The sequence below is a fragment of the Corythoichthys intestinalis genome, chromosome 1 (genome assembly GCF_030265065.1).
Source record: "Corythoichthys intestinalis isolate RoL2023-P3 chromosome 1, ASM3026506v1, whole genome shotgun sequence".
Taxonomy (NCBI): domain Eukaryota; kingdom Metazoa; phylum Chordata; class Actinopteri; order Syngnathiformes; family Syngnathidae; genus Corythoichthys; species Corythoichthys intestinalis.
The window spans coordinates 59589411-59601897 of NC_080395.1; the positions used below are offsets into that span (position 1 = coordinate 59589411).

Genomic DNA, 12487 nt, shown 5'->3' on the forward strand with positions numbered 1-12487 from the left:
GCATTGTATGTAGAAAATGCGCAGGCATGACAAAGCCTACTGGTCCTTCTCAAAAAATAGCATATTGTGATAAAGTTCATTATTTTCTGTAATGTACTGCTAAATATTAGTTTCATATATTTTAGATTCATTACACACAACGGAAGTAGTTCAAGCCTTTTATTGTTTTAATATTGATGATTTTTGGCAAAAATAAACACCAAAACCCCCCCATCTAAAAAAAATTAGCACATCATGAAAAGGTACCCTAAAGAAGCTACTAACCTAATCAACGAATGACCGTAACTCAAAAACCCCTGTAAAAGATTCTTGAGGCTTTTAAAAACTCCCAGCCTGGTTCTTTACTCAAAACCGCAATCATGGGCAAGACTGCCGACCTGACTGCTGTCCAGAAGGTCATCACTGACACCCTCAAGCAAAAGGCTGAGACGCAGAAAGAAATTTCTGAGCGAATAGGCTGTTCCCAGAGTGCTGTATCAAGGCACCTCAGTGGGAAGTTTGTGGAAAGGAAAAAGTGTGGCAGGAAACGCTACACGACCAGAAGAGGTGACCGCACCCTGAGAAAGATTGTGGAGAAGGGCTGATTCCAGACCTTGGGGGACCTGCAGAAACTGGACTGAGTCTGGAGTAGAAACATCCAGAGCCACCGTGCACAGGCATGTGCTGGTGCCACTTTTGAACCTGAAACAGTGGCAGAAGCACCTGACCTGGGCTACAGAGAAGCAGCACTGGACTGTTGCTCAGTGGTCCAAAGAACTTTTTTCAGATGAAAGCAGATTTTGCATGTCATTCGGAAATCAAGGTGCCAGACTTTGGAGCAAGACTGGGGACAAGGAGATGGCAAAATGCCTGAAGTCCAGTGTCAGGTACCCACAGTCAGTGATTGTCTGGGGTGCCATGTCAGCTGCTGGTGTTGGTCTATGGTGTTTTATCAAGGGCAGGGTCAATGCAGCTAGCTATCAGGAGCTTTTGGAGCACGCGCCGGCGCGTCCTTCGACTCTCAAGGGTTAAAGAGGGGTGCAAGAGCAGAAACTGCATTTTCAGCCTCGTCTGTGTTTTCCGCCATATATCATATATATACTGTTTATTACACAATAATCTAATTGTAACATGTATTTGTTACATGTTTCGATGCATTTATATTTTTATGCATTATAAAATATTTGGAACGGATCAGGTTATTTACATGGAAAACACGTCTCTATTTACAGATTTTTCAAGTTAAGAAACTACTTCCAGAACCAATTAATTTCGTAAGTAGAGGTACGACTGTATATCCGATTTTTTGCTTGTAGTAGGTCTAAATGCACACATTGCTTCTTTACTACAGTAAACATATCCAGTGGAACCAGTTGACGGAAAAAGTCACAATTTTTGCAAAGGGTTTATTTGTGTCAGAAATCCTTCACTAAAGTGAGAATAAAAACAGAAAAATGCACCGACGAAAGATGTAGTATTTAAAAAGATATATAGAAAAATGTCCTTAATCTGCTTGGTACTCTGCATTGAGCCACATGGCCTCATCAGCATCACCCTGTATGTCTTCCCTGCCATCCCTGCCATCAGGTGTGATCTCATTGTAGGTGTAACCGGTTTGAAACCCGCTCTCTTCACCAGGCTGTGACGCGCTGCGCTGCACGACTCACTCAATATCGACAGTGTCGGGACGTTAAACACTGCGCCATAAAGCTTGTGCCAACGGGACAGCCGCCAACATTCCTACTCGAAGGCATTGGAGGGAAGGTTGTCCACACCCCGCTTCACACACGCGCAGCTGCGTGTACCCGTCACACTCAACTCCCGAAAACCTTCGCTGCCGATCCGGGTCACGGCACCAATGTAACCGGTTTGAAACGCGCCGCGCTCCAACGCGATCCGCTTCCACCCGGGCTAGGACGCGAAACCACACCGCGCTGCACGATGCGCTCAATATCGACAGTGTAGGGACTCTAACCACAATATGATAAAGCTCGAGACAACGGCACAGCCGCCAGCGCCCCTACTTGAAGGCATTGGAGGGAAGGTTTTCCATGCCCCGCCTCAGACACGTGGACCTGCGTGTACCTGTCACATAGGCAGCATTCATGGCATCCAGGAGGGGCATGTGGGGGATGATCACAGACCCTCCATCTCCACACTGAAAAGAACTCAACGCGATTGAGGAAGGGGAAAGAAATAGACACACCATCCTTGGATAGGTATCAAACCATTGGGCTACTTCACGCCACTGGTGGAATGCCATGTCGTCTCAGACCACTACTACATACAGTAAGTTGGAAGCTAGGCCATCTAGTTCCCTGTTTGGTTCCTGCACCATCAATCACGAAGTTTTTCCAAGTAAAATTTTAAAGTACAGTGATCCCTCGCTACTTCGCCCTTCAAATTTCGCGCCCTAAGTCCATCGCGGATTTTTTTTTCAATTTAAAAAAATACAAATGAGCTTTCCCAAGTCAATCGCGTAGTCTCCCTCTCGCTCGCTCCCTCCCTCTCCCTGCTCTCTGTTGGTCAGGCAGTGAGTGCACTGGAGTTGCTTATTAAAGTTAACGATGATCGACAGACGTTTGAACCTGCCAGAGAAGCAGACTTCACAGCGCTACATGCGTTAACCATCATTTAACTTGTTAAACAGTTGCTGTGGCAACTCATTGTTTGTGAGCGAGCAGCTTGAGCGGATTTGAGTGGACTCACTCACTGGAGCATTTAATAAAGCCAAGCATTTTTCTGCTTTATTCTTGTTTAAAAATGATTTGGTGAGACGGTAACATGTTTAAAACTTATCATAATTATTACATTTAAAGTGCTTAAAAAACGTTTATTAAAAAATTAGGGCTGTCAATATTATCGCGTTAACGCGCGGTAATTAATTTTTTTAATTAATCACGTTAAAATATTTGACGCAATTAACGCACATGTCCTGCTCAGACAGTATTCTGCCTTTTGGTAAGTTTTACAGCAAGTTTTTTTGTGCTGTCTAACAGCGAACTCTTGTGGTCGCTCTACGACATGGTTTATTGCTTTCTTGCCAGTTCAATATGGCTGCACGACGTCTCGGGCTGACGCCTACGATGTAATGTTGTGCTTATATGATCCTTGGACAAGATTTGTCCGTAAGTATGGTTGTTGTAAAGAATGTACATATTATGTTAGTAAGCGAAATGTTATATTTTTTGTATGAGACGCTTTTTATGTTTAGTGAACCTGTATAGCGTGCTAAGCTAACGTTGTTGCTAATGCAATGCTTTTGTACTTTTTTTTGTAGTTTCACTACGGTCTAAAGAGGACAGTGGTTTGAGGCCATTTTATTAATAAATCAGATGAAAAAGGAAGAAGTCTGATTATTAAGGCGTCGTTCACTAGCTGTCTAGCTTTGGAAAATGTAGACGCTTCGGAGTGAGGACAGCATAGACAGATTTAAATGACAGTAGAGTGAAATGCCCACTACAGTCCTTATGTACCGTATGTTGAATGTATATATCCATCTTGTGTCTTATCTTTCCATTCCAACAAATTATTTTACAGGATATATATATATCATTTACAGAAAAATATGGCATATTTTATGGATGGTTTGAATTGCGATTAATTGCGATTAATTACGATTAATTAATTTTAAATCTGTAATTAACTCGGTTAAAATTTTTAATCGTTTGACAGCCCTATAAAAAATATATATGGCGGAAAACACTCAGGTGACTTGAAGTTCCGCTCGGACACCCCAAATTTAGCCAACTTTCAAAATTGTCCGATATGTATGTGTGATACATCATTGGAAAGCTTAAAATCTCAATTTTCTGGGGGGAAAATGTTGAACAGGAGGGCATTTTGTAAAAAAAAAAAATTTTTTTTTAAAACAGCAAAACCCTATCTGGAGGTGAGAGCACGCGAGAGCAGAATTACAGACGCGGTGACTTTAACAAGATATTATCGCGTACTTAAATTGTTTCAATCCAAAAACTCCATGTAGCATGTATCACCGAGTGTCAAGACACAGCTGTGAATGACCACAGCTGGATTTTTTTTTAGATTTTATGGGTGAAACATGGTAATATAACAAGGGTCGCGATGCAGAAATCGCAGACATCAAGGAGTGGTTGAGATTTTCTTTTTCATATATTTACCCTTTTAAACTTTTTTTTTTTTTTTTTTTTTTTTTTCTTTGTTTGGATTGATTATCTTCTTACATATCGGAGAAAAGGCGACAGTAACAAAAAAATACAATTAATCGATAGTCATGAGTTAGATATCAGTGACTTTTTTACAGACGCCATTTTTTTCATTGTGACGTAATTTGTTTAAAAGTTTAAAACATGCGAATGAATAAGTTTTTAAAGTTTTTTTTTTTTCAAACGAAATATTAGACATCAATTAATGATTCTGAGATAAAAATGACAGAGATTTTGATTAATAAATATAATTTCTTACCTTCTTTTTATGGCCTGGTTGAAAACAAAGCGGTTGTGCGACGTCTGTAAACGGGGGTTTCCAGGGTAAAACGGACAAATTAAAAATAGTCCAGGGGCTTAATGCGCCATGAATCTGCTATGGCAGCATATAGTCATATTGTTCTATCAAACACAACAGTTGTTTTGGCTTAAAAGACAGCAGTTTCTTTTAAAGAGGAGTGCAAGAACAGAAACTGCTTTTTCAGTCTTGTCTGTGTTTTCCGCCATATATATATATATATACAGTGCCCTCCATAATTATTGGATTTATAATAATTATGTGTTTTTTAGCTTCTAATAATTTTTTCTTTCTAAATAATATGGGACCTTACACCACCCTAACAAGGTTCCCAGGGCCTTTGGAAGTGAAGCAGCCCCACAGCATCACTGACCCACCCCCATACTTCACAGTGGGTATGAGGTGCTGTCTACACGCCAACAAGTCGTTTGGGAGCCATGCACGGAGAAAACCTTTCCTCACTCACAATCATAAACACAAACGTCTGGAGTTTTCCAAGCGATATTGGGGCTTCAACTGGGACCGTGTGCTTTGGTCAGATGAGACCAAGATTGAGCTTTTTGGCAACAAACGCTATAAGTGGGTCTGGCATGCCACGAAAGATGCGCATGCTGAAAAGCACCTCATACCCACTGTGAAGTATGGGGGTGGGTCAGTGATGCTGTGGGGCTGTTTCGCTTCCAAAGGCCCTGGGAACCTTGTTAGGGTGCATGGCATCATGAATGTTTTGAAATCATTTTAGATCAAAATCTGTTGCCCTCTGCCCGAAAGCTGAAGATGGGTCGTCACTGGGTCTTTCAGCAAGACAATGACCCTAAACATATGGCCAAATCGACACAGAAATGGTTCACCAGACACAAAATCAAGCTCCTCCCATGGCCATCTCAGTCCCCAGACCTCAACCCCATTGAAAACCTGTGGGGTGAGCTGAAGAGGAGAGTACAGAGGAGAGGACCCAGGTCTCTGGATGATTTAGAGAGATTCTGCAAAGAGGAATGGCTGAAGATCCCGCTTTCTGTCTTTTCCCATCTTGTGAAACATTATAGGAGAAGATTAGGTGCTGTTTTATTGGCAAAAGGGGGTTGTGCAAAGTATTAACACCAGGGGTGCTAATAATTGTGACACACATTATTTGATGTCAAATAATTATTTCTTTATGAGGGATTTTTCCCCACTGAATAAATGCACTTGTATTGAAGGTTGGATTTTTCTCTTTTTTTCCAGTAAGGTCCCATATTATTTAGAAAAAAAAAATATTAAAAGCTAAAAAAAACACATAATTATTATAAATCCAATAATTATGGAGGGCACTGTATACCTATATCTATATATATTTATTCATAATGCTAAATCTGAATAAATACATTGAACACACACGCACACACACAAAATTTTCGCGGTTTTCACTTATTGCAGCGGGTTGAGGTCCCCATTAAGCATGAAAAACGAGGAATCACTATGCACAAGAGCAAATGTTACTGTGCAAAAATAGAATTTGCTACCTTTTCTACTTCAAATGTGAGCAAGTAGTAAATTCCAACATCTAAACAATGTATTGTCTGACAATGTGTAATGGTAAGCTTTTGGCAACAATTATTTAAAGAGTAAATACCTAAGTTGCACGAAAATGTCTTGAAAAGTAAGCCATTCCTAACATATATAACATTACTACGCTGCAAATACACACTTCCTTAAAATTAGTTAAATTTGCTTGTTTTCTGTGTAAATCGATTGGAAATTAGTGAAATTATCTGCTAGTGCTTCAGGTTAATTTCACTCAGATTTCTTGAAATAAGAAAAATAGGTAGCTGAAAATATGCTTAACAGCCTTATTTTAAGCAATACATTATTGTATTTAATCTTAGAAAAAGCTTTTTTGTCAGAAATGTTCTTGATTCAAGAATAGATACGGTTCATAATCTTGTTTTAAAGCATTTTCTTTTTATTTAGGTGAAAAATGACCAAATTTGTAAATGTATGGGCTTTATAGGAACAAATAGTGATATTTACATCAAGTAAGTGGAATAATTTGATGCATTCATCTGTTAACTAGTCTTTAACACTCAAAACAAGATGGACAAAATTATTTGACTGGATTTAAGAAAAAATAATCTGATCCAGACGTTATGTGGATGCATTGTACTGAATGCAGTACTTGCCTCTGTTGTGTGTGACCCAGGAAGTTCTTGTGAGGGGAGTTTGATTTGGTGCATGGTCACATTATCATCTAATCACTGTGCCGTCATGTTAAGCATGATTACTTGACTGACAGCACTTTCCCATGTCCTCAACGACTGTAAACGGCTGGTCACCGAATGCTATAAACGGCATTATTTTTTCATCCAGGTCTTTGGCTATTGGGTCACTTCGGTCAAAATCGTCTCCGATCTTCACAAGCCCCGTAGCTTTCCATTATTAGCTTTAGCCTTCACGCTAGTGGCAGCCTCATATTTGTTGCACAAATCTTTGTGATGCACCTTTAAATGGCTGATCAGGTCACTGGTGTTGAACGAGGACACTTTCTTTCCGCCCCGTCGAACTTCTACATTGCAGGTTTTGCAGGTGGCAAGAGCGTTACAGTGGTATGAAAAAGTATCTGAACCTTTTGAAATTTCTCACATTTCTGCATGAACTCACCATCAAATGTGATCTGATCTTTGTCAAAATCACACAGATGAAAATACAGTGTGTGCTTTAACTACAACCACCCAAACATTTATAGGTTTTCATATTTTAATGAGGATAGCATGCAAACAATGACAGAAGAGGGAAAAATAAGTCAGAGAACCCTCTGCCAAAGGAGACTTAAAGTGATCCTCGATTTTAAAGACATGTAGGCTCTAATAAATCACAATTGTTCTCTTGTATTAAAATATGTCGTTAGAAACACATAAAATGTTAAATCAATGGAAATATTTTATAATATTTAGTGCATATTTTGACCGATAGTTGGCGCCATGTTCTGCGGGTGCGGAGTGATGACGTAGATGATATTTTTCCAATCGTGTAGCGTGTGTACAACAACTGTGTATTACTGGCTTAACTCGCGAAGTAAAATGCCACGATGTGCTGCTTATGGATGCAATTTCGAGTCAAATGGAAACAAGGAGAGTGATGCGAGTCTCCACAAATTTCCTGTTGACAAGAAGAGGAGAAAGGTTTGGGAAAATGCCTGTAGACAAGCAAATCTTCCCAAACAACCAAGGCTTTGTTGTCGCCATTTTTCTCCTGCCGCGTTTGAGAATTTTAGTAGATGACAACTAATGAAAGATCTCATCGGAGCGGCTAGATATAAGCGCAGACTAAAACCAAATGCTGTTGCAACTATTTTCCCGCACAAGAAGCCTCAGCCTGCTCGGATATCGAGTGAAATGCGCGCAATGAAGCGAGACGGACGAGACACTCTGGCCGCCCTCTTAAGCACCCAAGCCGCTCCTGTCGCTACAGCGGGAGGCGAACCTTCGGGCGTACCGCTAGTCACAGAGGAAGCTAATAATTCACCTCTACTGTCAGTTCATCAGGCAGTGTGTGTTCAGTATTCAGCTAATATGAGTGATGCTGTCACTCAAACTGATCAAAGCACGTCCAATGCAATTCATTCAATGCAACACAAATGTCCCAACCCCATTGATAAAGCAATAAATTCTCATCGCCGGAATGGCATACATGTGAAGTCAAAATCCATTTTAGGGGACTCCCTCTGAAAGCTCATCGTGAGAATGGCAAGAGTGCCAAACAGTAATCAGAGAAAAGGGTGGCTACTTTGAAGATACTAGAATATCACACGTTTTTAGTTATTTCACCTTTTTTCTAAGTACACAATACACACGTGTGCATTTGTAGCAAGTTATAACAGAATTCACCGGCGGAAATTATGTTGGCACGTTGCGTGGTTGGGGGGGTACTCTGTGAAGGGAACAGCTGGAAATAACTGTTACCTTCCGCGGGTCGCATGCCAGACAGACATTGCTATTTCTTGCAGCCTAAATGTCAATAAAACAACGCGGATTAGCTCCGTGGTTTGATACTCCGCATCCTTCCCTAGCTCGCCACACATTCATAGTTTTATTGCCTTCAGTGAGAGTTTATAATGTCAATGGTCAAGAAAATAAAAAGGCACGAATGCCAATGTGTTTTGGCCTGTACTGTATGTAAAGCATACGACAGCTCTGGATGCTAACAATCTACACAATTATATTGGAATGAGTTTGATGACGCAATAACTCACCTTGAAGATCTGCTGACAAAAACCTGAGTTCTCGACAACATACGCTCTCTCGCTCCGTTGTCATCGAGATGCACTTGCCGCAAGTACACCAGAAGTTTAGCCCAACTCTTGCCTCATCAGGTATTTCTTGCTCTGCATTTCGCCTTTGCTCTTCGTCTTGTGAACGACCGACAGTGCTGTCCTGCTCTTCACTTTTCCGCTCTGGTTCAAATTGGAAGGGACGAACTGACGAGATGTTGCTAATGAATGACACGCTGAAGTCGAGAGAAGTCCGGCAGCGGGATTTGTGACGTCACAGCACTGCGACGTCAACAACCATGGCGAACAATCAGTTAAAATAATTTTACAAATTTTATTAAAACGAAAACATTAAGAGGGATTTAATGTCAAATTATTATAACTCATACTAAGATGTATCTTTTAAGAATTACTTGTCTTAAAACTAGAGGATCACTTTAAAGACCAGTTGAAACGAATTTTTACCAAACATTTTAAGTCAGGTGTGTGTCCAATGACTGATGAGTAGTTTAAAAAGCTTAAAGAAATGTACCGATGAGAAGCATTGTCTGATGTGCACCATTGCTTGGTCAAAAGAGCTGTCTGAAGACCTGCTTTCAAGGATTGTTGATTTGTATAAAGCTGGAAAAGGATACAAAACCATCTCTAAAAGTCTGCATGTTCATCAATCGACAGTCAGAGAAGTTGTCTATAAATGGAGAGATTTTGGCACTGTTGCTTCCATCCCAAGGAGTGCCTGTCCACCAAAGATGACGCCAAGAGTTCAGCGCAGAAGACTCAGAAACTTAAAAAAGAACCCTAGACCTAACCTTTCTGCTAAAGACTTACAGAAATCACTGGCACAGTCCAATATCTCTGTGCACACATCAACTATATATAAAACTATGGCCAAGAATGGTGTTTGTGGGATGATTATGGAAGAAACCACTGTAGAATTTCAGTCTTTTGTTTTAAATTAATAAAGTAATGTACAGTGGTATGAAAAAGTATCTGAACCTTTTGGAAATTCTCACATTTCTGCATAAAACCACCATCAAATGTGGTCTGATCTTTGTCAAAATTGCACAGATGTAAAAACAGTGTCTGCTTTAACTAAAACCACACCAACATTTATAGGTTCCTATTTTAAAGAGGACAGCATGCAAAAGGGGGAAAAATAACTAAATGAACCCTCTGCCTAAGGAGACTTTTAGAACAATTGAAGCCAATTTTTACCAAACAATTTAAGTCAGGTGTGTGCCGAGTCACTGATGAGTGGTTTAACGCTGCCCTGCCCACTATAAAACACACACCTGGTAAGAATTGTCTTGATGAGAAGCATTGTCTGATGTGCATCATGGCTAGGTCAAAAGGTCTGTCTGAAGACCTGCGATCAAGGATTATTGATTTGTATAAAGCTGGGAAAGGATACAAAACCATCTCTAAAAGTCTGGATGTTCATCAATAGACAGTCAGAGATGTTGTGTACAAATAGAGAGAGTTTGGCACTGTTGCTTGTCTCCCGAGGAGTGGCCGTCCACCAAAGATGACGCCAAGAGTTCAGCGGAGAATACCTAGAGAGGTCAAAAAGAACCATAGAGTGTGTGCTAAAGACTTACAGAAATCACCCTCACAGTCCAATATCTCTGTGCACACATCAACTATATGTAAAACTATGGCCAAGAATGATGTTCACGAGAGGACTCCACGGAGAAAGCCACTGCTGTCTAAAAAAAAAGATTGTTGCTCATTTAATGTTTGCAAAAAGGCACTTGGACATTCCACAGCAGTTTTGGCAAAATATTTTGTGGATTGATGAAACCAAAGTTGAATTGTTTGGGAGTAACACACAACGTCATGTGTGTAGGAAAAATGGAACAGCTCACCAACATCAACACCTCATCCCCACCGTGAAGCATGGTAGAGGGAGCATCATGATTTGGGGCTGTATTGCTGCCTCAGGGCCCGGACAACTTGTAATCATTAATGGAAGAATGTTTTCAAAAGTTTATCAGGATGTTTTGCAGGAAAACCTGAGGCCATCTGTGAGACAGTTGAAGCTAAAAAGAGGATGGATGCTGCAACAAGACAATGATACAAAACGCAGAAGTAATTCAACTTCAGAATGGTTTCAGAAGAACAAAATACACGTTCTGGAGAGGCCAAGTCAAAGTCCAGACTTGAACCCATTGAGATGCTGTGGCATGACTTAAAGACAGCGATTCATGCCAGACATCTCAGGAATCTGACTGAACTACTGCAGTTTTGTAGAGAAGAATGGGCCAAGATCAGTCCTGAAAATATGAAAACCTGTAAATGTTTGGGTGGTTTTAGTTAAAGCAGACACTGGTTTTCATTTGGGTGATTTTGACAAAGATCAGATCACATTTGATGATTTTATGCAGAAATGTGAGAAATTCCAAAAGGTTCAGATCATTTTTCATACCACTATATTTGTTTCACACACGGAAAAGTCAACCCACACTGGTGACAGAACCGCCATGATATCCTACTCCCTTAAGCATGTCGTGTATCGCGTCACTCAGGGGCTTCAGAGGTTGGAGGGATTGAGGCGGCGGTGCAGAATTGGACAAAACTGCGTCGATTGCACACATTTGGAGGCTTAATCAAGTATACAATTATCGGATTACGTTATCGGTTGAATTTTGTTTTTCTCTGGATTATCTGTGTGACGCCATAATTGCCATTATCGGCCAATAATTGTAACCGATATTATCGTACATCTGGCATTTGTAAATTCATGGGTTAAAGTAAATTGTTTTAGCCTTGGTAGATCTTGTTTGTAAAAGAAACATATTTTATAAATGTGTCCACTGCATGCAGTCTATAGCAAACAAACAAGAAATGCGTTCATTATAACGGCCACACAGGCTGAATTTGTGCAAACTTTGAAGTTTTAGAAATGTGTCACAGGTACTGAAGTTTATGTTAGGACGGTGTGAAAAACTAATATCTCTTTGTAATGTTCTTTCTTCATAACGCTGTTTATATTCCAGATCCGGCTGATACAAAACAGCCCCACAACATAATACCACCTCAATGGATGGATTAGTTGGTGTCAGGGGGGGCACGGGCGAGGACATGCCCACAACGGTGGCAGCAAACTGCGATCTCCTCACAATTTCTACGCTAGCACCCCTGGACAACAGAACGGACCGTACCTTTGCTCACTTGCTCATAAGTTTGTTAAATAACACATTGTTGATAAATGACTTCAAAGAGATTGGCCAGCATCCTGCGCCGATCGTTAATTTAAGCAAGTCTTAATCGCAATCCTATCAATGCTAACATGTTCCTAGGGCCGGCGTCAGGGATGGGCAAAGGAGCCAATAGGGAGAATGGGTGGTGTACAAATGCCACCTTCAGGTGTTCTGGGAATTTTAGGCAATTTGATTTATCTACTACAACAAGACGATGCATCAAAGTGCATTTACAAGCGGGAAATTGTTGAAGCACTACCAAAAGTACTCGACTATTCTATATTACGCTGCGAGCAGGATTCGAACCTGCGTGGGAAGATCCCATTGGATTTCAAATCCAACGCCTTAAACCACTCGGCCATCGCAGCCTGTAGCAACTGAAACTGTTGCTAGATTAGCATCTTGCCAAAGACCTGTGGAGAGTAAATAAAGTTAGGGCGCTTTCACACTAGCCCAAGAGGACCAGGGTCCAGTTGGAGACCTACCATGCAGCAACACTTGCAAATGAGTTGATGAAAAGGTTCAGCATTCACACTGCGCCAACCGAACTTTCCGAGTAGCATCACATGGACGAAAGGCG

The 12487-nt window shown here is 40.7% G+C and overlaps 1 non-coding gene across 1 annotated transcript; it reads right to left on the bottom strand.

Annotated features, from left to right (window-relative positions):
• Positions 1-12192: 12192 nt before the first annotated feature.
• Positions 12193-12275, bottom strand: trnas-uga (transfer RNA serine (anticodon UGA)). The gene has a single exon. It is a non-coding gene; the product is annotated as a tRNA-Ser (tRNA).
• Between the last annotated feature and the right edge of the window lie 212 nt (positions 12276-12487).